General features: G+C 39.4%; 1 protein-coding gene across 4 annotated transcripts in view; it reads right to left on the minus strand.

The window, feature by feature from the left end:
* The window catches only part of TMEM108 (transmembrane protein 108), a 178,488-nt gene that overhangs the window by 57,061 nt on the left and 94,125 nt on the right, over positions 1 to 27,302 (minus strand). The window lies entirely within an intron of this gene.

Consider the following 27,302-nt stretch of genomic DNA (forward strand, 5'->3'; position numbering starts at 1 on the left):
GCAGTCTGTTCCTGTTCCTACTCTGATTTGATTGCCAGTAAATTAAACTCATTTCCCTAAGTCAGGTCTGTTTTGCCTGTGACAGTAACTGGTGAGTGATCTCTCTCTGTCCTTATCTCAACTCACAAGTCCTATGCTATATTTTTTCTGCCCTGTCCAGCTGAGGAGGGGAGTGACAAAGCAGCTTTGGTGGGCACCTGGCTTCCAGCCAAAGTCAACTCACCAAAAAGTCAAACTCTGATTTTCAAATACTCATATACATTCAAATTCCTCTCCATATACCTCACCATAGACATATTTAGACATGTTACAGTCTTGACTGCAACAGTTCAGTGGTGGCATGGCTCAAGCTCTGCTGCAAAGTTCCTAGATATTACAAAATTTGTGGGGCAGATGTACATTATTTTAAAATACATGACTGTTGTACAAAGTAGGAACAATAATAATCATTATTGTTGTTTATTTTAAGAGACAATCTGCTTCTATTTATACTGTACTGCATTTTTTTCAGTGTTTCATTTTGTGCTTTTGTTTCTAAACATGTCAGTAAGGTGGGCTATTTGCTCAAAACCAGTATTTCAGGCTATTTGCAAATTTAAGCAGAGATAAAGCCCATTACACAGACCCTGAAGTCAGTTTTGAGTTGTCTCAGTTGTACATATTAGCTGACATCTAGGAGCTGTAGGGTGCTAGAGCAGAGGCTACATCAGCACATATTATCTCAGCTGTTGCAGAACCACTTTTCTGCCTGGCTTCCAAAATGTAGATCAGACTGGCTTGGGAGGACCTCGATAGCTGGTTCTAAATGTGTGATGAGCAGTGAATCACAGCTCAGTTCTCTTGGTTTAGGACTCTGGCCCCCAGGAGAAGCTGGGCACCTTGGTGGCTCCCAGAAGCATTCAACTCCAAATGAGCATAAGCCAAGACCACCAAGCCACAGCACACCAAAGTGTCTGCTGTGAGATCCTGATTCTGAGGGGTCTGGATTTTGTGAAAGGAGCTGTCTCATAGCCTCTGGCAACTCGGGAATTCAAAGAGGGATGGAAACTGGAAATAGCTGCGACTCCCAGAGGTGAGATCTTGTGAAAGTGAGAAAAACAAACACCGTTTGGTGAGAGCAGTTGACCAGGAAACCTCCCTGGTAAAGTCTAGTGAGCAAAATGCACACATGTGCATCTGTTGGAAAGCATCTGCATGGGCTGTGGGGAGGCTGCAAGCAGGGTCAGCATGCAAACTGTGAGTGCTTCAAAACATCCCCAAATGGAGCAAGAGATCAACCACCTAAAGCGCTTGTCCACAATGAGGTGTCCTGTGACACTGAGGTCACATTCTTGAGCTTTTCCCACAATTTTTAAGGCTAGAAAGTTTCTTGGAAAACTAAGCTGAGCCCCAGAAGGATAATTTTCTGTGGGTGAGGGGAAATGCAGCTGGTGGCGAATTTGCTCACTGAAATGCATGTTAAATTCATAAAGAAACTGCCTGCTCAGACATGGATGTTTGGACAAAATCTCACTGCCCTGTCCATTGTCAGGTATCACCTGTTCCTTTTGCACTTCCAACTAAAAAAAAAAAAAAAAAAAAAAAAAAGAAAACACCTGAGAGTAGAAAGTAAAATGAAATTAGTTTGCAGCTAGTTTAGAGAGGATAATCATTTCACAAGATGTATCTGCTTAACGGTTTGGGAACAAAGAATTGACTTGGCATGGGATGCAGGGCATCTAGCCACACCTGACTCCTGTTCAGGCAGCATTTTGATATAAATCTGTGCATTAGTTGCCAAGGAGATGGAAACATATATTTAAAATTTATTGGTGTAGAAGAGACTTTGCTGAGGATTAAATAAAAAATGCCAAAATGCACATTAGGCACCCCAAAAATAATCTGTTTTTTCAATTCAACCAGTAGCTGGCACTGTTTTCTTTTTCCAGAGCTCTGAAGGATTATGGGCCTCTAATATGACAACAATAGCAGAACTTTTTCAGCTGATATTGGTGACTTTGCAGCAGGCATCAGTAGTAGCATTTACTTTCACCAGAGATGAAAGTGGCCTAATAAACTGTGTTTGTGTCAGTGCTTCATGATGCATGTGTACTGCACTGCCACCCAGAGAAAAACAGGCAGCTTGGGAACTGATGACTCAGAAAGCAGAATTATGGTTATGCTGAAGGAGCAGGACTACATTCTTCAAACAGAGGTCATACATCCCCAGTTATTTATAAGTTTAAGTTCAATTAGCTGATGATGGTTAAAACATCACTTCTTGGAGTTATGGTTTGTTTATATAATTATCAAGTAACATTACAACATGCCTTGTATTCCTTTTCCTGTTAAATTATGTAGCCAATATTCTGCTACATAGGATGAAGCAAAAGTATAGACAGAGGGTTCAGGAATAGATACAATCAGACAAAAATTATTATGTTGAGCCCCAAAATTATCAATACCTTTCCTGGCAGGAGCAAAATGTGAATGGTGTTAAAAATAATTAAAATTGTTCAGGATTATCCTTATGGATAATTTGAAGAGCTGAAGATTTAAGGCTTAGAGATGGCATGCACAAAAGGGATGCTGAGACAGTTCTGCACACTAATAATGATAAAAGGTAAATTTGATGTGTCTATTTATTCTGTCTGGAAATCCAATAGTATCTAGACTTGTAGAATAGTGAGATGTGTGAAAACAGAAGCTGTAGAAATAGAACTAGTTTGTTATATGGTTCTGAACAGGAGAGAAGAACATAAATTGGTCTGTGTTATTCTTGCAGAAAAAAAAGGAATTTAATCCGAATCATCAAGAGCCAATCTATCTCTACCTAAGGAAAAAACAAAAATAACAGCACACTGCTAGTCTAGCTAGCTTAAAATGGAACAATAAGCTCTTTTGTTTCAGGACAAAAGTCAGTCATAAGCAAAGTTAAGCTAGCAGCTGTTCTCTAGGGAACCTCTTGTACTCTGGTCCAACACATTTGTCATTCTCAGTAAGATAGTATCAGATTAAATATACCCATATCTAGGTGTTGGATGTGCCAAATTGCATGAGCTGGTATGTTCCTACAACATAAGACCTGTGAAAAGAAAAGAAAAAAAGAAAAAAGAAAAGAAAAGAAAAGAAAAGAAAAGAAAAGAAAAGAAAAGAAAAGAAAAGAAAAGAAAAGAAAAGAAAAGAAAAGAAAAGAAAAGAAAAGAAAAGAAAAGAAAAATAATTAAGCAGAATCAGCTCTTAATCTTGCAGTTTTCAAAGTGTCCATTAAAAATAATGAATAGAAGCAGTCAGGGAAAAAATGGAACGGACGGATGTGCTAAGCCTGAGGGTTTGAGGGCAGTATATCAAACATGACTTGACTCTTTTCATTCAATACAACATGATTGTTAATGAGGAACAATCAATAAATGTTCTTCAAATAAAACACCAGAGAGCTGCACGAGATAAGCAAACAACAGGAATTTGCCAAGAGGGGATGCACCTTCCTTTGTTGTTACAATAACCATTGCTAATGCCTTGATTGAGACCCAAGGGACGCCTGTAAACATTGTTTTCCCATTTGTTGCATATATTAGTCATAAATCCTGTTCTAGGCATTCCTATCTAAAGGAGATCCAAATTATTTAAACTCCAAATGTTTCAGTGAAAACAAGGATCAGGATGGATTTTCAGTGTTAGTAAAAAATCAAAATTCTAATTGATTATCTGTCTATCCCATAATTGCAGAGAGATTATAGAAATTTCAAACTGAAAGATGTCTCCATTTTGTTAAACAGCTTCATTTCAAATCCATATGGAAAATATGAGGTCATATTGCTCACATTATTCTTCAATTTTTTTTTGTGGACTTGGTGTATCGAGCAATTTTTATTTTATTAGAACAACTCAAGCTTGAAAACTTACATCTTGACTCAGAAGTAAGCTCTCATTCTTTAAAATATGTAAGAACTATATATATACTTCTAGACAGACAGATATAATCCTTTTCTGTGCTTCTGTATTCAGGGATGTTTAAGTGAAAGTCTGCAGATAAATCTCCGGCTAAAAATTAAATGACTTTACCAGCTGTCCACAGCAGGGACAGTCTGTAACTCATCTATTATCTCATCTGGTCTCGCTAGCTAAGTACAGTTTAGTCTAGTGAAATCTAAGATGACAGACCTCTAAAAAATCATAGGTTTTGGATTCTGCTGCCAGTTTATTTGCTATTCATTCACTTCCCTCTCTGTCACTACAGCATGACTCCTAGATGCTACCAATGAGGCTTTTTTTTTTCAGATGAAATATAAAGCAGGAGAATAAATATGATTTGCAAGGGCGAGACAGGGATTTTCTTTCAGTTTCCATCAGCGGTAATAATTAACAATAAATCTTTGTTTGAAGTTCAGGATTTTTTCTCTTCATATCTACTTGTGTTTTAAGTCCCTCCAGATGGGGGAACTGTCATGACAGACACCTAAAATTTTTGAGCTGTTGGATTGTTCCAAAACCACGGAAAACTCTGTTGGAAGGGCACACCAACTATTGGGTGAATACCAAAATTTTTGAGAGGTTCTGGATGGGGAGATCAAGGCAAAATACTTGTTCTTCTTTGTAATGCAGGCTGACAATATAAAATTTTCAACATGAACATAGTCCCAGGAAGTACATAGAAGATCAGTCTATAAACTCTTCCGGTGCCTCAGACTGTACAGAATGTCAGGAAAAGCATTCAACATTCATAAATGGATGTAACTCAGCTGGATTTTTTTCCCTCCTTGGTGGTATATAAATTGGACCACTCAGCAGCGCTCAAAAATATCAAACTGGGGCACACACACTACCACAGCCCTTACCCATATGATTAATTTCTGGGCTTTTGGGACTCAGCATGCAGAGCTGGGCTGTGCTCAGCTGGGGTCCAAGTGCCCAAGCACTGGGGTCTCTTAGGACAGCACACCGTGCTGCTTTTATTTTAATGAGGATTAGCACCATGCCATCATTTTTTATGTATAGAGTTGGACCTTCATCATTTCAATGACGTACTGCCTGCATTATTTCACAGGTAGGGTCAGCCAAGCAGGTCCTGTCAATGCAATGGTGATTGGTCCCACTGAGCTCTTGCTGTGTTGGGCACCATCCTCTTCCTGCCACTGGTGGAAGTCACTAAGAGCCAAGCAGCAGTGCTGAGCTGTGCTGGAGTAAAGCAGGAGTCCTCCCAGGGCAAAATGTCTCTTGTAAAGCCTTTGACTAGGTCACAAGAGGAGTATTAGGTAGGCATGAGCACAAGTACACAAGGAGCTCTATGGTTTGTCCTGTTGTGTGGTAAGAACACAAATAATTTAAACTACAGTGACAGCAGATGTGGGTGAGAATTTTAAGACAGCACTTGAAATCCAGGAGCAGCGGGAATCCACCCAAAAAGCTCTCTAACATATCTTCTGGAGTGCTGGTGATTTGACTCCAGAGCTGCCATTCCACCCAGCACCACATGCTGCTGCTTTGGAAACCTCAGCCTCGTCCTTCACATGAAAGGGAAGCTGGTCCTGGTTGTTGGAAATACCTTTCCCCATGCCCACCATGACACAAAAAATTTTAACGTTATAAAATAGGATGATTTGCAGGATGCATGGGAAGCAAAGTAATGGGTTTCCTTGGGGTAAATGATGCCAGATTTTATCCTACACACCCATGCTCAGTAGACACGCCATTCTGTAGAGCACACAATTTAGAAGTGCCAGGACTCAAAGATTCCTTTTTGTTAGAAAAGAACAAACCCCACACGTTTAGGGGCTTTTAGGAAAAAGAAATCTACCAACTTGGTATTGACTGTCATTTAACCTACAGGCAAAGCTGTCAAGACCTTGTAATTACAACTACCTGAATTATACTGCAGGTATTGATCCTCCATGGTGTGGAACAAGGGTTATACTTTGACCCCACTATTCCTTTCCACAAAACAGCTGGGGTTTGACAACAACAGAGAATCAATTTCTGGGTAAACCATTAAGGAGCTTTTTTCCCTTCCAGTGATAATTTCATTTAGCAGCTATAAAGAAGAAGTTAATTCTTTTCCTGATAGTGTTTGGGTTTTCAGAGACTTTCTGCCCCACTGTTTCAGAAAATATCCCTGTCTAAAATGGCCAGAGCACTTTATTCAAAATTACCAATTCCCTCCCATCAGTCTTCGGTAGGCCTCATTGTTATAAGCCTCTTTAGGATATTTCAACTGAAAAATCATATTTCTATTACAGTTGCCATGGAACAGACAGTCTCTCCTGGTGGAAAGAAGAGCTGGCACTACATTGTGGAAAAGAAACGTTCCATAAATGTATTCTTTATTACTCATAAGGAAAGCTTGATTCTGACACGTTTACAGAAATCAACTGGCTGATTTTTATGGAAGTGCTCTGCTTGATGAAGGAGGGGAGAGCAACTACAAAATAAACAAACAGTAAATAATAATTAAATATAAAAGAAAAGTTCTAAGAATATTGAGGTTTCAAATTTAGGCTCACATCCTGCAATCTGCTTTGGGTGTACTTCAATTTGGCTCCATGCAGAACAGCTTGGATGATTGTCGCCTTAAATTGGACATAATTGCTTTGCTATCTGTGCAGGGGAATCTGTCCATGTATGATCCCCCGTTCCCTTGCCAAATTCCAAGATTATTTTCTTGAAATGTCTAGGAAGATGAGAGGTGAGGGTATTTGGATGGGAATACAGACCACCTATTTCTCACTGTAGAGCCAGCATCTGGTGCCAGGGACTGTGCTCTTGTTTGGCCTGTAAAGGGGCACCATGGTCATTTTGGCAGGTACACACAGCACATTAGACAGCAGTGAATCCATCAGTGGGATTTCACAGTCTGATCATTAAGAGTGCAAGGAAATAAAATAACCAAATTCCTCTGATTATAGGGCTATGAGAGAATGGAAAGAGCCATAGAAATGTCTCATTTTTAAAGTTCAAACCTTAGATTCATGCTCTTCTGAGATTTGATTTAAAATTGCTAGTGCTTCAAGTACAGAAAATGTAAAAACACATAAACAAACACCCCTCCTAATTTCAACCAGCACAATGCATAAATAGCAGTTCCAGATCTAGAAGTGGTATCTTACTACTTAATACAAAGTTCTGTTCACTCTGAATACTAATACTGACAAATTAAATATCTTCATTCTACCATGTTCATGGTCTCATCAGCACAAAGAAGTGCAATGTGCTTTCTCCCTGGCAGTAGGCAGCAGTAATTATGATTGTATATTAAGCAATATAGTGATTTGTTACTGTGAAAGGTTTCTCAAATATACTTTCCAAGCCACCTCTAGCTTTGTGTTAAGAAGAAACAAAAGAGGAGATTCACTCCAATCAGGTTTTTGATCACTGTCAGGAAAGACTGCCTGACAGAGCCAAAGCTCCAAAATATGTAGTCTATTTACTGGAACCTTTCACTTTCCCTGAACAATTTCTGCAATGCACTTGAGTATTTGTCATTTGCACTGGAGTATTTGTCCATTGCATTTTACATCCAAACAAGAACAGGAGTGGAACATTTGGGTTAATGGGAAATAAATGAAGCTCAACTAAACCAAAGGTATACAGACAAGAAAAGGAGACAAGGAAAAATGCTGTGGTCTTTCCCACATAATTCTAGCTCTGCATCATACAAATTAGGTTTCATGTCCTGTGTAGTCATGAGGTATTGGGAGAGATAAAAATAGACCTTATTTGCTATTCCTTGGTAATTTCTATATAAAAGGTGTGACTTAAAAGAGGACTGTATCAGGGCTGGAAAAATATGAGGTGGGAACATCAGGAGATAAGTGGCAGAGTAAAAATAAACTGTATAAATAAACTTTTTTTTCTCCTGTTTCCAGTATCTGTGATTATTTTGTGCTAAACAAGCAGTTTTATAAAATCAGCTTTTAATAGCAAAGTATCAAGTGAATGAGGGTGACTGGACTTGGCACATGGCACTGAAGGCTTTGTAAGCACAAGGTTAGGAGCAGCATCCCTTCCCTCACAGGTACAGTACATGCTCATCCCCAGTGCAGACATTTTACACTCACATATTCACCGTGCTAAGCATGTCCCCAGAAGTCACAGCCAGAGCAGGATACCCCTCCCGAGCTGATAAGCCAGATCCTGTTTTTCTCAATCTCTCTCTGTGTACATGCAAAGTCTTAATCATGCCACTAACTCTACACACACGGAAGAAAAACCAGAAAGTCCATTCTTTGGTTTATAACGTGATTCCAAAGGGTCAGTGTGAAAGCTCATTTAACTGCAATTTACAAACCAATATGAGCAAGAGAAACAGGGCAGGCTTGAGTCTGATTGCAGAGGATGGTCTGAGTGGACTTGAAATCAGCTTTTGTTTTCTTCAAATGTTCTCTTTCTGAGAAGCCTCCAAGGCACACTTGGGCTCACACAGAATAAGTGGTTCCTTTCCTGCTAAAGCTCACCAGCACTTAAAGACCTTTTCATCTGCGACTGCTGCTGAAGGCAGTTGGCTTCAGTTTAAAGAGAAAACTCACAAGATGACATTAAATCACCACATTACTTATGGCCATGAGTTCTGCTATGTTTCCACGTCTCAGTCTCTGCATAGGACATGGGCTAGGCAGGGTGTAGGGATGGGGAAACAAAAGATGGAGCAAGGTCAAATGGGAGGTTTAAACATGGAAGGTGGCAGTGGAGCCAGTTATTCAGAGCAAGATCTCAGCCCCGCTTTGCCATTTTTGAGAGAAGACATGGCTCCTAGCTCCTACTCAGTAATATAATGCCACTGGCCATGATCAGCAACCTGAGTAAATGTTAGAGACCAAGAGAAACTGCACAATGAGTACAAAAATACATGACTAATAAAGAAATTGTCAAAAAAAAAAAAAAGTACATGAGACAGTAAGAAAATCCAACATATCCGAAACCACCCAACATAAACAAATAAGATTTGAGTCTGTGATCTTAATAGAATGTGCAATCTCACCTCTTCCAGGGAAAGTGAGTAAGGAACAGGTGCACACAAACATTTCAATGTGTGCTCAGTCTACCTATTGATACAATATGATATTATATGATGATATGATATGATATGATATGATGATGATATGATATGATATGATATGATATGATATGATATATGAAATGCAATGTGATTATACCACATTCTTGGTCAGCTTCTAACAAAGATGACAAGAGAAGAGAAGGGGCAAAGGTTTCAGTATACACTAAAAAGGGAAAGAAATACATCTATTTCATTGTCCTGTGGCTGGAAATTATGTCCTATCATGTGCTCCACAGGCACTCCCATTTCACTGTAGTTTATCCATTTTGGGGATAAAGACTCCCTTTGTACATATAGCCTACGTGTTGCTTTTCTCCCTCCCAAAACCACAGTGATTATGGGGAAATAGGGGACTTCTACCACCCCTGAAGATAAGCTCCCTATGTGAGTAGAGTGCTTACCACACAGCAACTATCTGCAGAATTTACAATTACAATGCAGTTCTGAGTGAAATAAAAATCAAGTTATTTACTCTTTGCTGCTATTTTTAATTTCTGCAATACTAAAGACCAGAAATTAACATAGGATCAATTTTCCCCCTAATTCAATAAGCTAGCCTGGTTGACAAACTGAGTGAAGAACGTGCACTAAAGCACTGAGTGGACCTTGAGGGTAGAGTTTAGAACCATAAAATCTCCGTCCAATCTTGAAGAAGCCAGTTCCTACATTGTTTCAATTTTCCAATGCTAAAATAAGGCTTTTGCTCATCTTCTCTCAGTTCAGATTTTAAATGCATTAGGATCCAGGATGGTATTGCACATATGTGCACAGGGTTTGAAAAATGAGCCCTTCTCCTGCTTGAACACAAAAAGACTATTATTATCATCAAAAATAATAAGCTGCAGAAAGTTTTCCTCAACTTTTGTGCCTTTGTCCCTGGCATTTGAGGAGCACAACCCTGACAATGGCTGTATTTGAGAGAAACTCTACTGGTAGCAGTAACTTCACCCTCCTCACCTTAAATAGCCTCATTTATCTCTACATACCGATTTCTAGTGGCTCCTGAAAGGTGTGAGAGGGAGATTGATGGATCTGTTCATAGGTGAGAGGAAGAAGCTTCCCAAAATTAGGGTTTCCTTATATGATTCCATTACTGTGGGCAAGACTGTTGCTGTGGTGACTGCAGAGCTCCTCAGTGGTCAGTGGGCTCTGTCATATCAAAGATTAGGATTAGACTGGTCTCTATACCCTGGCTGTGCAGTCACGTTGCTGTATCTAACTTTTAGCTGCTTGCTGGCTGAGGCCAAAAAAGGAAGAACTGGGACCCTACCTATACACCACTCAGATCTTCCTGCTACAGAAGAAGACAGCTGAGTACTGCATAAAAGCCTGGATTCATTTTCTTTCCATTTTCCTGTTATATGAAATGTTCTCAGTAGAGATTAATGTCTGTTCATGATCAAGCATTACTTCATCCAAGAAAGAAGGAGAACTATTCAGCCATCACTCAGAGAAATAAAAGCAATCTCAGGTCAAATCATCACTCTCCTGCTTTGATCAAGTCACCCTCTGAACTAAGACCAGTCAAAGAAAAACAAATGTTTTGAGGAAAACTTCAGAAACTGGGCCATGTTCATCAAAAATCTACCACAACCAGGAATTACACAGAAAAGGTAGCACTCCAGCTCTGTTCTACCACTGACTTTATGAGGGTCTTCACATAATTTACATAGTAAATAATCTCAATTAGTAACCTATCATAACTACCCCTGCATAGATTTGGCTTCTCACCTGCAAAACAGGCATAGAAGCTAATTATGCACATGCTTACAGTACCTATTTCTACCCATAACATGTATTAATAGCACACAGAGCACAGAAACAGCTACAGGAGATAAATTTGTGGATCTCACTGATAAGTTCTTCAGTTTATCCATGCAAGACACCACAAGACCTTCAGAAGAAAAAATAATGGACAGCACTATTCTTGCATAACTGTTCGTAACTATGTCTGAAGTACCAGAGAAGCACATTGCACCACGTAAAAGTGACTCACGAGACTCCAGTCTTAGTTGCTACTGTACACAGCTATGCTGAGGGTCAAAGGTACCTAAAATCATATGTCTGGACATTACCCTGCCTGCCATCTGCTCCTCCTGCACCTACAGCGAGGTTAACCAGAGGCATCCATCTGTCACTCCACTCAATTTTCCTCCTTACACTGTGCATAGCTGCAAAATCTGTACACTTCAGGGCATCATTTTCTTACAGAGCATCCTACCCTGGCCAGATGTCCACTATTAGTCCTTGACATGACAACTAGCCAGCCTAGATAGCTGTGTAATATCTGGGGCTGTCATAAATAGGCAAAACTTACAGCAACTGCATCAAAGAAGGGATATGAAAATATTAAAATAGTTCAATAGATTAGCTTTCTCATTGGAACAGATGCCGAGTGAACCAGATCACATTTAACATTGGTATAAATCCAAAGATGATCTATTGAATTAAATTTTTCTCCTCAAAATTAAATTATCAGAGCAACCAAGATGAGAAGCTGAAGCTGTGCTCTGACAATGCTTAAATGCTGTACTATCAAAAGAAATAAGTTATTAAGAACCAGAAAATAAATTAAGAGATGCTTGATGAATTTAATTTACAGCATTTGTGTGAATAGCTCATATAAAAAGGGCTTGCACAGACCTTACATATATATTTCTCTGAGACTACACTAATGTGGAAAACAGTAAGAACATCCTTAAAAAGATGCTTTAATGAATATCTACTATCTTTAGGTTCTGCAAGTCAATGTTCTACCAAATCTATGAGTTTGAAATACAGTATCAGTATTTGATTAATTGAAGTAAAGCTGTTCCTAAAAGATCAGTATTACCTGACCAACTTCTGAAGAATAAACAGTGTTCAATAACGTGAACTTTAGCAGAAGGACACAAGAAATCCAGACAAAACTCTCATGCCTTGTGACTTATTTCCATGGAGCGATAATGACTTAAACCAAGCTAATCACGCCCTTCTCTCAGTCCACTAAGAATCTGATTCAGTGAATTAAAGAAATTTCAGTGGTCTGACACCACTGGAAATATAGAGTATGATCTTTAGACTTGATAGAAGCATTAATAATAAACTACTATTGTTTGTTCTTATGACAATGAAGCAATTTGGCATCAAGAAGCTCACATACTGAAAGATGAAAATTTAGAAAGAAACCTGAAGGTGGTACGGAGAGCAGCAGAGATCCCAGGGTGACTTATTTCTTCATGTTGTGGAGTAAATGCAGCATGTTTCAGGCTCTTGCATTCTCGTTCACTTTTGTGAGGTATTTCTTAAACAATACTAAGAACTAAGCCTCCAATGCATCCACACTCCCATTATGCATGCATACTGTTGCCTTGTTGACTGACCTGTACTTGCTTGCAGGTTAATGATTTTAATCTTAATTTTAACAATGACCTTTGGAGAAGTTCAGGACTATTTTTTTTTTCCTTCGTCAAATATTCTGGACTTCTCTTCAGCTGGACCTTCTGTTCTCTTGTTCAGGTTAAATATTTCATGCAGTGACTGCCAGCATAGACAAGGTCACAGAGGAATGGACAGACATTCTTTTTTTGAGGGAAGCAGCTTGGGTAGCCACAACTCTACCTAAACCTTGCAGCAGTCTCCTCACAGTCTGATTAATTCCTGTTCAATTGCTAGAAAATAAAATTAAAAGAATGAAAACTGCAGGTGCTCTATCACTGCCAGCAATGTTTTAGAGTATTGCAATCCCAACATACATTAAAAACAGCCTTAAGGTGTTTTTAGCATACTGACTTAGAACTAAGTAAAGCTCCTTTAAAAAAGAGACCCATTAATCCCCTCCATCACAAAAACTGTCTTTAGAGAGGAGCCATCACAAATATAATTCCATTCAAAGCTGAGTAAATAGCTAGAAGGCTGCTGACATGAATACTGTAGAAGCATAGCAGTCAGACATACTCTTCCAAGGACTCTCCTTTACATCATCTCCAAACTGTGCCACAAAGCACTCTTTTGGGGTGAAGACTAGCCATCCATAACACAGTTTAGCTTCTGCCTCTTCTGTGAAGGCTGTAGGAGATATAGTTTGGTAACTTCAGCGTCTCCTCATGAAATACTTGAGAAGTTCTGCAATATTTTTATGAAATGCATCACAGCGATGTCTTCTTGAGACCACAGAGCAGCAGAGGATACACTTCACTCACACATATCTATCACCTCTATGCTTGTAGAGCAAATTCTCATATGTTAAACAATGGACAGATGGATTAGAAAATGAAATAAAAATAAATTAATATTTTAAAACGTTGAAATATGTGGAAAATTCAGTAGACTAGGAGGTACCTCTCTCCCTTTGACACATAGAGTTCTGAGTCCATTATTCTCCCAGTTTATTATAAATGACAAAGTCCCAGACTTGTCAGAAAAAGACATCTTCAGTAGTGACCAAAAGCCCTATGAATATCAGTGAAACTTTAATACAGCTACTGATTTTACATATGAAAATAGCAAGAGGTGCTTATGACTGGTGATTTTTGTCTTCAATAAAACACTGTCCCTCAAACCAGACTCTAAAATTCATTGAAATTAACAGGGTCTGAAGATTGGAATGCATATTGCAAATGAATGCATTTTTGATCTTATATAATGACAAACACAACACTATTGGCATCCTATCTTACCTGCACAAAAAAATATTGCCTCTGCACAAATATATATAGGTTTAGAAAAGAAAACATAAGGATGTAAATCTCTGAGGCTCATTTACCAGACGCTACCACAGTATCCTGCCATAACTCAGTGCAAAGCCAGCAGTCCTGAATTTTGCAAAACTGAGATGCTCTCAGTTCAGTGTCTTGTGTATTTCAGGGCTGTCAAATGAAACCATTGCAGCTAATAACTTTATAAAGGCAAAATGTTCTCACTGCCAAATTCATAACTGTTTCCTACTCTTGCACAGATGCACTGTAAAAACATGTTTTGTTGTGGAAGATCAGCCACAGATGACTGGCCCCCTGGAACAACTTCATTTTCTTTCTCACTACAGCTTTGAGGTGCAGGGTGCCACACAGATCTGAAAGCAATCCTCCCCTTCCCAAAACTCTTGCTGGGGGAGCTACTCTTGCCTACATCACTCTTCTCCAGTGGTAGTTCCCGAAGGTTTCCAAAAGGGACAGCTCTGCCAGACTCCTTTCTCTGCACTTCACAAGGACCATTCAGAAATGCTGCAGTAAAAAATCCCAGGTAGAGGTCCTTTCTTGGCTGTAAAGGAGTTACTTCTTTTGGTAACTCATCCCTGGCCGTAGATGCTGAGCAACAAAATATATGGATCTGCAAGCCTGGGCAGGAGGCAATGTCAGCATGGTCAGCTAGTGGATCTTGTGAGCATGAGGGGAACAGCTGAGGAACTGCTTGACATTGTAAAGCAGAGAGAAGAACTCACCCTTTCTGACACCATGACAGAGGAAACCACAAGAACTGAAGAGTCTTTTCTCACATGATTGTCTTATTGCTGACTCTAAAAAAAAAGTTCTTGGTCTCCTCCTCTAAAAAGCCTTTTTGGTTTTGTTTCCCTCATAGCACAAGAACTTATGGATGAGGAGGAAAACAGAGTACTTAACATGAAATTGTGCTTCGTCTGTTTCCTTATTTTAGGTTGCTTTTGTCCACCTGTCTTTTCTACAAACTGCACCTATTGATGGAAACTTCCAAAACAAGAAGACAGCCCCGCAGGCAAAACCGGAATATTACATTTTCCTCCTTTGCTTCTTTCAGAAGTCTCTTTTATAGAAATTTCCATTTCTGGTTGTCAGGTGCTCTCAGTAGCAGAAAGGCTGACTGAGTATTTTTTATCAAACGTAATTTTTAAAAGTAATTTTTATGTTTTCCCAGAATTTATTTGTTTCAGCAGCAGAAGATTTACTGCAAGCTTCAGAGTTATGTTCAAAATCCATGAACATGAAGGATATTGAAACTATGCAAAAACGTACTGCTTTCTAAAGTAACATTAATAATACATTTGTAGGTATTGAGAACCAATCTACACAAGCTGAGACAGAGTGTGGATGTAATGTATTCACAAGCACCGTGGATAAATCACCTCAATAAATTCTCCATGCTACACTGTAATCTCCAGACGCTCTCTGACTGGTAGGAATCAGCCTTGCTGATCCAACTGCAGTTCTTCACACAATCTTGTTATTCATCTGCCAGAGACACCTGACATTGAAACAACCAATGTCTTTATACATCTGCCACCACAAAACAACTTTACTTCGCAAAATAGCATCTTAGCTGTTTTTAAAAAAATACTAACACAAACCTGCATTCTTCTGCACATCTCTCCCCTGTGTTCCCCCTCAGCATATCAAATCACACTTTAAAAATATACTTATCTGTGCTTTTGTTCTTAAAAAGGCAGTAGTCAAAGCTTTTCAATAATTTCTACTTAATATTTAAACAAAAGAAATAGTTCTGAAATTATCAGTGAGATGGTCACACTATGTTAGTCCTTTCTTAACAGCAATAAGCATCATATTCTACTCACAGCTGAATTTTAAAGAAATACACTTCTGTAAGCTCATTCATAACTTTGAAAATCTGCTACTTTGATGATTTAGGTACCACGGTGACCCAAGTCCTTGGTCTGTGTTTCCTGTTGTGGATGCTGCCCAGTACAAGGATGGATACATCCTTTGCACCAGATTATGAGCTCAGTAACAACACTCTGCTGTCAAAATATCACTGAACAGGAACAGAAGCTTTTGTCATAGCCTGTGACAACAGGTCTCCAGTCCAAAAAGTGGGACACACAGAGGCAGTCTGGAGATACACCAGGACCATGTGTGATCTCCATTCCTCCATGGATATAAAGCTTGAATCCCTTCAATCCATAGGAGAAAAGAGGCTTTACACTTGTCTATACCATGCTAAAAAGGATCAACTCTACTAGACCTAAAAATTTCATCTTGAAACACTGAAAACTGAGATTTCCCAGTCTCCCATAATTGACAAGATGGGAAAAGAGGGATTCTATCATATTTTGCTGAACTGTATGAAAAGTAGAACACAACCTGGGAATTGAATTTTGAGAGTAACATGTCTCTAGTCCATAAATTTCACATTTGTGGTTAAAGATGGTAAAGCCATAATCAAACACCACCTGATTTCCAAACAAGGATTTGGATTCATTAATTCACCTCCCATCCTCTGACATTTTGAAAGCAGGCACCTGAGGGTGCAGAGAATGTTCCCCTTGGGGGACACATCCCTTTGAGGATTAAACGTAGGATTATTCAACCAGAAAATTTAATTTTAGAAGACAAGTACTAGGAAACAGATTTATTTTTTTCACTTGCTCTTCACACTTCTTGTAATAATCTGAATATTACTAAAAATAAAAGCAGAAGGATGGCATAACCAATGCCTGTTAATACAAAAATAATTGGCTTAAATGAGGCACATATTAATATGCACAAAAAATAAATGGCCCAAGAATTCTTTTGAGAGTTACAATATTTTTAGCCATATGGTATTTCTTATTAATTATTATAATTACTAAATAAGAGCCAAAAGTATGCTCAGCACTGTATAACACATCCAAATACTGTCAACCCCTAGCCTCAAATGCTTAAAAGTTGAATAGAAAAGACATGCAGGAAGAGGAGATACTGAGAAATTCAGTGACAAAAACAACAGCCCAAAGTCTCCTGGATATTAGGAGGTGCTTTTGGCCCTAATTTTCTAGCTGCATCAGCTACATCCCTCCTCTGAGAATGATAAAAATGGGCTCTAAGCTTCTTCTCCTTCACAGAGTCAGCAGAGAAAAAAGAAGTGAGAAAAAAGAAGGGAATGTGTTTCAAGGCTTAACAATCCACACTGGCTCTGCAACATATTTTGGGCCCTTAGCAATTTATGCTAATTGACTGTAACCCTCAAGCTGTTCTTTCTGTGATGGGGCTGCTCTGGAGCACAGCCAGCCCACGGTCCACAGAAGCACAGTTTGCTGTGCTGAGCTGTGCTGTGCAGCTCTGGGTTGCCACAGAGCCTGGGAACCAGGGGAATGAATCTGAAAAGTTTGATGCAGCAGTGAAAACCACTGTGGAAAAGGCATGTTGCTCTGGTAGAACTGAAGTGCCAGGAGCAGGGAACATCCACAGGTGGGGCAGTGGCTTCCTCAGGGCTGAGAAGAGCTGACAGAAGTCATCAAATGGTGTCACCATCTTCTGCAAGGAAGAGGGATTGTTTTCATGTTGGAAAATACTGGTGAAGACAGATGCCCTGGAGCTGAGAGAAGCTTATAGCTAGGAGCATTAAGAGATGTTCCCAACAACAATTCAGACCAAGACTTTTCCTCAGAACTGCCTTTCATTTCTGAAACAAATTTTCCTGAAAGAAAAAGCTACTCAAGTTTATGTACAGTGCACCCCACTCACTCCAGGTTTTCTGCAGCTCTGTAAACTACAAGGAACGAGGACTTTCCTTTCTCCTGTAGGAGATGCACACTAAGCATTCTCTGTCTTATCCTGTCTCCAGTTCATTCACTTCCACCTCAGAGGCTGGAGGATTTATATCTGATTCCCTGTCAGTCACAGACATGCTCAGCAGTGACTTTGAAACTAATGGTCCCAGTCATAAATGTCCCAAGGGCAAGAACAGATGGACTGCAGTGTGCATAGCTGAGGCCCAGGGTTCTATAACTCCTATCTTGTAGATGAGCTCTCCCATAAGGGATTGCTCTGCATGAAAAAAAGAGAAAAAAAAAAAGAAAAAAAAAAAAAAAGAGCTGCTACTGTCTTTTCCTAATAAGCTGTAAACACTACTCCATTCCTGCACATCCTCCTTATTTGCTCCTGGGAATCAGCCTTCCCTAAGCACCTATTGCCCTTTCTCCAGCACAAGCTTCATCCTTAATAACTTTCAGGGCACCTCTGTGCAGTACAGACCGTAATGTGATTAACTTCATGCTTCACAACCTCAGCATTAAGAAGTACATCCCGGGGCAGTGATTTAACGTGAGGCTTTCAGGCATGTACAGAACCTTGATCAGAAAAACAGCTCTTCCTTCCTGAAATGGCACAACAAAACAGCTTTGAACTAGGTGAAATGGCCAGGTTCTCTAAGGAAAAAATAGTGTCAAACTCCAGCACTGTTGAAGTGAACAACAAAAAATGGGAGATAATTTATCCATTCTACCTCCAAGACAAAGCTGAAAGTTCACAGGATTTTAAGTCACCTTTTTTTCTCTCCCTGTGCTTCAAGGCAAAACTAAATCTGTCGACACAAACACAAGTGTTTTGCCCTGCAAGCATGCTGTTATTAATTTATCAGGTTCTCTCCTTGTTTGTTATCTTTACTTTCCTCTCTGATATCTTCATTGTGGTTGTTTGTATGTTAATTGCTAATGCCCTCAGCAATGAGAAGGTGCAATAGCCTAATGAATTTGTAGCCTCTACAGGAGCCAGTGAAATCTAATGCTTTAGAAGACAGTGCAAAGTCATCATCCTTCCCATGCAATACTAACTTAAGGAAGCAGTGCCTTTTCCAAATGCATAAAGAATGAGAAACTTCATATTAGAAAACTGAGCATCCCTCACAGGCTGACTGCATGGGAATTCCAGCAGCAACAAAGCCATGGGTTTTACAAAATGAATTTATAATGTGGCCAGAAATCATGCTGCTTTTCACAGTTTTACATCCAAGTACTGTCCGTAATACTCACTGGTTCACTCTGAAAGTCACAATAAAATGTGATGTGAAGTCATCTATGAATGCACAAAAATTTCAAACTCTTTCAGGGTCTCCTGCAATGACTCATAACAACTGCTGACATTGGTCATCAACTTATTTAAGACCAGTATTCCTCAGGGATGAGAGAGAATTGCTGGCTCCTTTTCTAGCAATAAGGAAGGTCTATGGGTTAACCTCATGAGGTAGAGTTTGCTGTGTGGTCTGAAAATTTTGCTCTAAGCAGTATTTTAGGTTTCCATGCAGAGCAAGCTTTATTCTGCTACAGCATACACATTTCTACTGATGATGGCAGTGGCTAGAAAGTTATTTACATGTTGCTGCAGTAGAGAGTTAGGGAACACAGTCCAATGAATACAGAATAGACACACAATAAATCCAATCAGCACAAGTGTTTCAAATGTATATGTGAAATACACCTAAAGACTGCAATTAAACCTGCAATAAGAAATCGATATATTTACTTTATTATGAATATATTTACTTTATCATTAGGAATATCCATCCATCTCTCTACTCATCCACACTCTTACTTCCTTCAACATGCATTTTTTTTTTTTGTTTCCCACCCTTCCTTATAACTTGGTCTTAGCAAGCACTGAATATTACTCATCAATTCTGAGGCAAAATATAGTATTACATAATTTTGAAACAAAGTCTGCTCCCTTAAATTCAAGGGAAAGGGATCAGATTTTCCAAAATATCTTGGTACTCTGTATTAGAGAGACATGCCTCATGCACTTCTTCAAGCCACCTGCAGAATATTCCTCTTCCAGCCACCAGGAAGAAAGCAGGTTAATCTGCTTAGGTACTTAGGAAAACTCACTGAGTGACAAAATCAGTTATTAAGCATTTGCTGATATGGGAAACCTGGCCCCAGAAATCCTGTCCTTGGCTCTGGATATGACCAGGAGCCTGGTCTTGAGCAATAGGAATAGTTCAGTAATGGGAAAGCTGGCCAGGCTACACTGCACTATTCCTCCAAAACCTGAAGTGTTGGTTCCTCCTGGGCACTCATGATGCGCATTATGAGATACACACCAGCCAGTGGAGGCCCAGCACCTCACCCCCAAGGAAATATGGCCTCAGGGTAATGGTTCCCTTGCCTTCTCTAGATGAAAGGCTGTGACCTCCTATAAACTTTTTCTCCTCGTTTCCAGAACCTTTTGTGAACCCAGAAGAGGGATGGCTATAAGTTACCAGAGCAGGGGTAGAGTATTTTTCCTGCTAAGATCACTTTTCAAACCTCTTGTGTAGGACATATAACAAACAGCTTAGTCTTATCCAAAAATAATAATGGGGAATAACATCATATGAAAGGAGACTGTGGCTTTTCCCAGACTTTGGGAGTACATCCTGCCCTTGAAGTTTCAGACATTAGAGGATATGCATAGTTTAAACCAATAATGTACTACAAAACAATACATTCATACCAATTATGTACAGGGCCTTGATTTGTCAAGGAAGTTTTGTAGATGCCTGTTCTCAAATAAAGACCAGATGGATGCACTGCTTCTAGAAGCAAAGGCTTTGTTCCAAAGGCTAACTTGGATGATGTTTCACACCAAGTTTTTTCACAGGTTGAGTTTTGAAGTCTTCCATTGAGTCTAATGTGCTTAAGTTTTGGTACAAACTTAAGTTCTTTGAAGAATTTTTGTAGGTCCACATCCATGTATTTTCTATTTAGAGAAGGGACAGGGATAATACCCATCACATGCTGCCGAATTAGATGACACTTTGATGTATGTGTATTTCTTCCAAACTGTTTCCACTGCCTGCAACAAGCCTGGTTTTACAAGTAAATTATTTACATGGCCTGCAGCGAGTTACAATGGACACACAACATGAAAGATGCCACAACATCCACAGTTAGGTCTTTCCTGCTCAAAAATAACAGCATGTAGCTTGCCAAGGGGTGGCTGGAGGGAGAAAAATTCAAACGCGTTGCAAATAGTCAGACACTTTTAACAGATACAAGTTTCAGCACCTAAACACCGGGATCTAAATATTGCTTTGGTTCTGATACAAGTGGTACAAATCCTTGTGCAAGGGAGTTCCCACAAGGGGAATATCAGATAACAATGTAACAGAGAATACAACAGCAATTTTTCTGTCTTTCCCACAGGAACACTGTCACAGGCATTGGATAATTCATGGACATGAGGCACCAGTGTGCAAGTTGACATATAAATTTTCTTATTTCAAATTATTGGAACATAGTTCAATGGCAATTGAAGCCCAAGGCTAGTGGCTGCTGCAGGAGCAGTCTGACTGGGGCTAAAAACTCAATTTGCATATTTTGTTGTTTTTGCTGAATTAGGCCTTGATTGCAATGTCATCAAAAGCCATAACAATGTTTCTTAGGCACAACCAGGAAGAAAAGAAGGCTTTGGGGAAAGAAATAAATATTTGACAGGATATTTTTGTTTCATATTGCAACATATTAAAGCAAGCTGGGAACATGAAATAAAACTGGGAATAAAATCCCAATCCTACTAATGTCAATGGGAGTTTTGCCATTGAATTCAATAGGACCGATATTTCATGGTTGCTAGGCCAGCAACGTTTCTTCCTCCACTTGACAGTGGCTCTCAAAACACACACATGAATTTGCACAGGCCACAGGCCGCTAAGCCTTTGTTCCTGAAGTTTCATTTCTGTTAGAGATGGATGAATAGACTTTTGAAAGGGAAAATAGAGGAAAGTCACATTTGTACTCCTGCCTATTTGCCTTCCCTCTAAAACATCTCTCTCGGGGCTTGAGGCAAACAGAGCTGAATCTAAAACAGATTAGACAGATATGGTGTCATACAATGGGGATCACTTCACGTCCAAAACACAAACCATTCAAAATGTAAGATGGAAGTTATATTGTGGGTTTATATCAGATTATTGTTTTAACAAGGTGGTAAGGAATTTTAAAACCAAATCATTGCAGCATTTTCAAATTTGGCTAAGCATATATATTTATACATATTTACTTAATATCTCTTGGTTTTCTAGCATACTAATCATGGACGTTGTTACCTGAATGTCACACAACTGGTGTGTGAATGCTTGATGAATATAAACACTGTTAAGAATACGTGCTCATTAATTTTGAAAAATCTACAGGGTTCTTGTGCAAATAGCACCAGTATAAGCATAAAATTGAAGGTGCTTAATAACAAGAACATACCAGACTATCAAATGATATGTGCAAAGGCATGAATCGCTTGTTTGCAAATGGAAAGAGCAAACATAATAATGTAACTGCCTGTTGGCTTTTTATCCCAAATTCAGTGTCAAGGATCTAAACCATGACTTGAAATTCTACAGCCCCAGGCCTATTCCACATCTGTGTTTCAGCAAATCTGCAAGAAAGGTGGAAAACTTTACAAAACATGTTAATTGTTTGTGTTGCTCTGTCCTGAATTTGTATCTGCTCTTGGCAAAACAAGGCAGAAGATCCCCACCCCACAGATACACCTCAGACTCATTTAAGAGTTCACATTATCTGTGAAATCCTACCAAACTGTAACACCTTTAAGGGCACAGTTCATGGAATCATCAAATTTTAAATAAATACTGCAAGCTATTCATGGGAACAATCTCAGTTTTGGAATGGCAAGAGCCATCCTATTCACAGAGCTTTGCTTATTCTGGCAGCAATCAGGAACCCTCCCTCTTGTATGTGTGTTTGCAGCTGAAATATCAATAAAGGGCACATCAAGGACATTGGAGCCTACATCTGATAAGAAAATGTAAATTCTATTAAGTTTCTTTATAAGGTGCATTGGTTTGCTTTTAAAGTCCCCTTTTATAAGGTCTGTTTTCCAGGACAGGATTGCAAAATGGAAGGTTGCAGCTTTTTTCAAGAAGGCAGTTTTTGCTGAGAAACTGAAGCAACAACCTTTAATTGAATTCTGGGAGAAGGAAGTGTTGAGGGACTGCTTGCTGTGAGCTGCCCGATAGGCAGGCTGTTACCAAGCCACGTGACTCTCAAACACAAATGCCTCAGCCCAGTGAGTATCCCAAAAAGCTTTGTACATGATACACTGCATAGCCAAAGGCTGCTTACCTTTCGAATTTTTAAGCAAACCAGATGGAATCTGTTGCTGGATAACCACTCCCTGCTGCTGTCTTTGCTTATGCTAATACCTGCCAATCTAAGAGAGCACAACAAAAATGCTGTTTTCTTTCCTCTCTGTGGGTCCTTGTGAATGATAGGAAGACACTCTCTGCTGATGTGTATCAAGTGATCCCCAGTACTTTTAAGCCCATGTCAGCTGTGCATCTCTAGCGAATGGATTAATTATACATGGCTAGTGCAAGCTGAGAGCTCTCTGTGGAAGCAAGCAGGCTCATTTGCACTAAGGACACAGTATCTAGTGGTCACAGGAACAGAGGGTTTGATGGGAGCTTTTGAAATCATCTAGATGACCTCTGTCTCCCCTGAGAGATGTGGCTTTTTGTTTTTTTTTCCATTTGGTTCTTCAGTGGCAGACTTAAATCCTCCTGACTAGCCTGTCCTAGGGTTTCAATACCTTAACCTGATAAAGCATTTTTACCTGACACCTAATGTCAAGCTACCTCCTCTATAAATCTTTTTCTTCACGTCTCATCTACTACTCTGGGCAGAGGACAGGTTATTCCCCTGCATCTGGCAGCAGTCTTTCTTGTACTGTTACCACGCCTCTTCACTTGCACTAAACGAGCCATGTGTAATTGTATAAATGAGCCATCAGTGCATACCATCTTATTAATAACACGTAATTATTCACAGACAGCACTTGGCAATAGAAAGAAAAGCTGGTAGGTGTGGGTTCCTACCAGAGGCAAGAGGCATTAGAAGGCTGCTCAACACCTTTCAGAAGGTACTTAGGATTGGGTCTTCTCTAATACAGGAATTTTACAAACTCAAGTTGCTTATCAAATATTTACGAGAAGAGGGATGAGCCCCCGGACTTGCTTCAGACTGGAAAGGAGTGCAGGCATGTGCTAACCCTTTCTACAGGGTGAGCTTCACTGCTAAGACTTGACTGAGAGGCAGCCAGGCTGCCAGTTAACACTGGGGAAGGTGAGCTGCATCCACAGCAAGGGGATACGAGACTTGTGACAGCCTGTGTTACGAGGCAGGCCACTCACAGCCATTTTTGCTCATTTTACTACAGAGAGTGGTACATACTTGCAAACAGGAAACTCTTTCTATTGATATTGCTGGGCATTGTGCCAGGCTTCTGAGATGAAAGAGTGATACTTGGGAACACACTAAGTGATAATGACATGAAGAAGCACTCAGATGGCCGTTTATTTCAAATGCTGTGGTGACAGGTCCTCACACAGACCCTAGTGCTGTAAGTAAACAAGAAATAAAAGTCCTTGCATTTTTTCAGGAAAATGAAGCCTGAGGAAGAAAGTCCCATATAGAGGCTGTGCACCAAGAGCTTCACCAGTTACCTGCCCTCACATTTTTCTCTAGCTTATATGCAACTTAGAAGCCCTGAGTGAACAGTGCACGCATGGCTAATTATAATGTGCATGCTTTACTACAGAAAATGCAGACATATTGTGGCTCATGCTGTAGGGCCTAAATCATCACATTAGCTCTTTATAAAAAACAGAGATCGCTCAGCCTCATGGGAAAGACATTTGCATCTTCATCATTACAGAAGCAAAAAACTTCATCCATAAAGATGTGCCTTGAACAAATGGCAGCAAATTGTGGACACATGTTTTGCTTTAATTGGTCCTCATCAACTCAATCTAGCTAGTGACTTCAAAGAGCTTGTACTAAGAAACCTCTTCCAAATTTTTTGTTTCAATCTTCTTTGTTTTTTTTTTTTTTCTTTTAATGTCTTAAGAAATTTCAGATTAAATTGAATCTTTGAAGATACAGTATGAAAGCACTGCTTCTTTACAGTTTTACATCACATGTTTAATTACTCATTCATAAATTATGAATGACTAGAGGTAAAGTAGCATCGCCCAGAGCCCCTGTCCTGGGCCAAGTGTAGTGCTACAATTTTCACAAACTCTACCCCTTGACAGCTGGGACCAGAGTCAAGCCAGCTACAACTCTATTCAAAAGAGCAGCTGTTGCTATTGCCATTTTCACATGCTACTCTTGATCAGCATGAATGGATGGAATGTGCTCTTTTTGGAAAGCAAAAGAGTATGGATGGCAATAGAATGCTTACATAACTCATGTGAAATTCACCAAAAAAACCCAGACATAAGCTACAATCAAAATCTTATTTATATATAGGTCTGATTTTAAAAATACAGCTAACAAATCCCACTGTTTGACAATCAAACCAATATCTACATAAGTCTTTTCTTCTAGCCCCAAAGCCAAGAAGCTCTCTAGAGTAAAGAGTCCTACTGTCTCAGACTCTGCACAAGCACAACTGAACACAGCACAAATGAACAGAAGTTGAAAAGAATTCACAGATCAGTGTAGCCACTCCTGGCCCAGTAGCACAGCTGGGACTCAAGCAAAGTGTGGCAAGCCTCATAACAACACACCGGTTTGGAGGTGAAACTGCTTCTTCCTACATTTCTTTGCCACAGGCACATCCACAAACACACACAGAGTGCTGTCTCTCTAGATTATCACTGTTTCTACAAAACCCACCAACACTTTGTTCCAGCTATCCTAGATTTTCTATGTTTATGCATTCCCTATGTTCCTATTTGCAAGAATGCATACATAGGGCCCTTCTCTCTATAGCCTTGCATCTCAATCACTCACTCATGCCACAGCAGACAAGATAAAAATGCTGCCACGTTATCAATGCAGCACCACAAACCCACTTGTTGCAGTTGCAGATGAGGAAGGCAGGCAGATGGAAGACATTGGTGAATCAGCCCAAAGCAGAATATCCTCTTTTGATACTTTCTCTGAAAGTATGCTTTTTCTTCAGCTGTATAGTAGCAGCAAATTTGCTCTTTTGTCCAAATGAAACAAATAAGACCATGCTGCAGACCCTTCTTATACCATAAAGAACAGTCACAGGAAACACATTAAAGTAATTTCCTCTTCCTTGGACAGAATGCACTCTCTTGGAGTTTGTTTTTAGCACTGTGATGTAACTGGGGAAAAAGTGAGCTTAGGTAACACACCTCAGTGCATCTAAAAGCAAGCTGATATAATAGAAATTAGTAACTTGCCATAGGCTTTTTATAAACCAACCAGTGAAAAAACACATTCCAGCTGCCCAAAATACCTCTTAAACAACTATAGTTGCTGCTGCATTTGTTAATGAAAACTACATTTATTACAAGTTTTTGCTGCACTCAGAGAAATAAAGCAGGCTTTTTACTTGTCATTAGAAGTAGTAAGTTCAGAATCCATCTTTCCCAATTACATCACAGAGTTGACAATATTGCTGCATAGTTATACTATATATATGTGTGTATATACATATATTTAGTTTTCTCAGTTTTTCCCTCTTTATATTCAGTCTTCCTCTATTTGCCACCTATCTTGTCAAAATATAACCCTGAAAAATACAGTTTAAAGCAGCAGGGATAACAAAGGGGATTGCAACCAAGCAGGAAAGCATGGTATTAAAAAAAAAAAAAAATTGTTACAGAAAGACTCAACACTGTGACTGGTTGGATGAACAGTATACCTTCCTTCTTTTCCTTACTTGTTGGTAGAAATGTATTTATACAGTTCTGCTTCGTATTTTCTTTACAACGAACCTAATGTTGGTCCAGAAACCAAGTTCATTTTAGAATTAAATCACATTTCAACATGGCAAAATGCAGCAACATATTCTGGGTCCTTAGCTGTGGTAAAAATACCACAGCCCCCACTGCTCTCAGTAGGTTCCTGGTTAAAATTCTCCTTGAGGAGCTCTTCCTACATTGCACTCCAGCCAGGCACCAATCTCTGGGAGCCAAAATCATGCTGCTGGGTAGGTCTTGCAGGCACATCTGGCCTAGCTTTATGCTCAAGTACAATAACCTTGGGTGCACCTCTGGAGCCTCCCCTCTAATGTCATGAAGACACACCTCTGTTTCCCCTGTGTCATAGGAGAAGCTGTACATAGGAATAAGAACATCAACCAATATAGCAAAGCAAAATGAAATCTCTCACTCTGTACCCTGATGATCATGAGTAAAGCAAAGATATGACAGTAACCAGATTTCTGTAACAGCCCACAAAATATTCCTTAGATTTCATTTTCACAGATCCAATAAAATAACAGTCCTTCCATTGCTCATTCCAAGCATACTAAGCATGATTTTCTGGTTTTTCTCTTGTTTTGGCCAGAATAAAAGAAATCCATAAAAAATTGTCTATGAAAATATGTGTATTGGAGTGAGACATTCTGCTAAATTGAAGTGACAAAATTAAAAAACTGTTTTTTTTTCATTTTTACTGGAAATTAGCAATTTCCCTTGTAAAACATGACAGCAAGTAGTTATACTTACATTGTGTCTAGTCCTACTTTATTTAATTTCTACAATTTTGAAGAAAAGTTGTTGCATATGATGCTTGCACTGAAAATTGTCAGTTTACAAAAATGCCCCAACAGTGTTGATACTGTTTTACACC

Source organism: Anomalospiza imberbis, chromosome 1 (genome assembly GCF_031753505.1).
Source record: "Anomalospiza imberbis isolate Cuckoo-Finch-1a 21T00152 chromosome 1, ASM3175350v1, whole genome shotgun sequence".
Lineage (NCBI taxonomy): Eukaryota > Metazoa > Chordata > Aves > Passeriformes > Viduidae > Anomalospiza > Anomalospiza imberbis.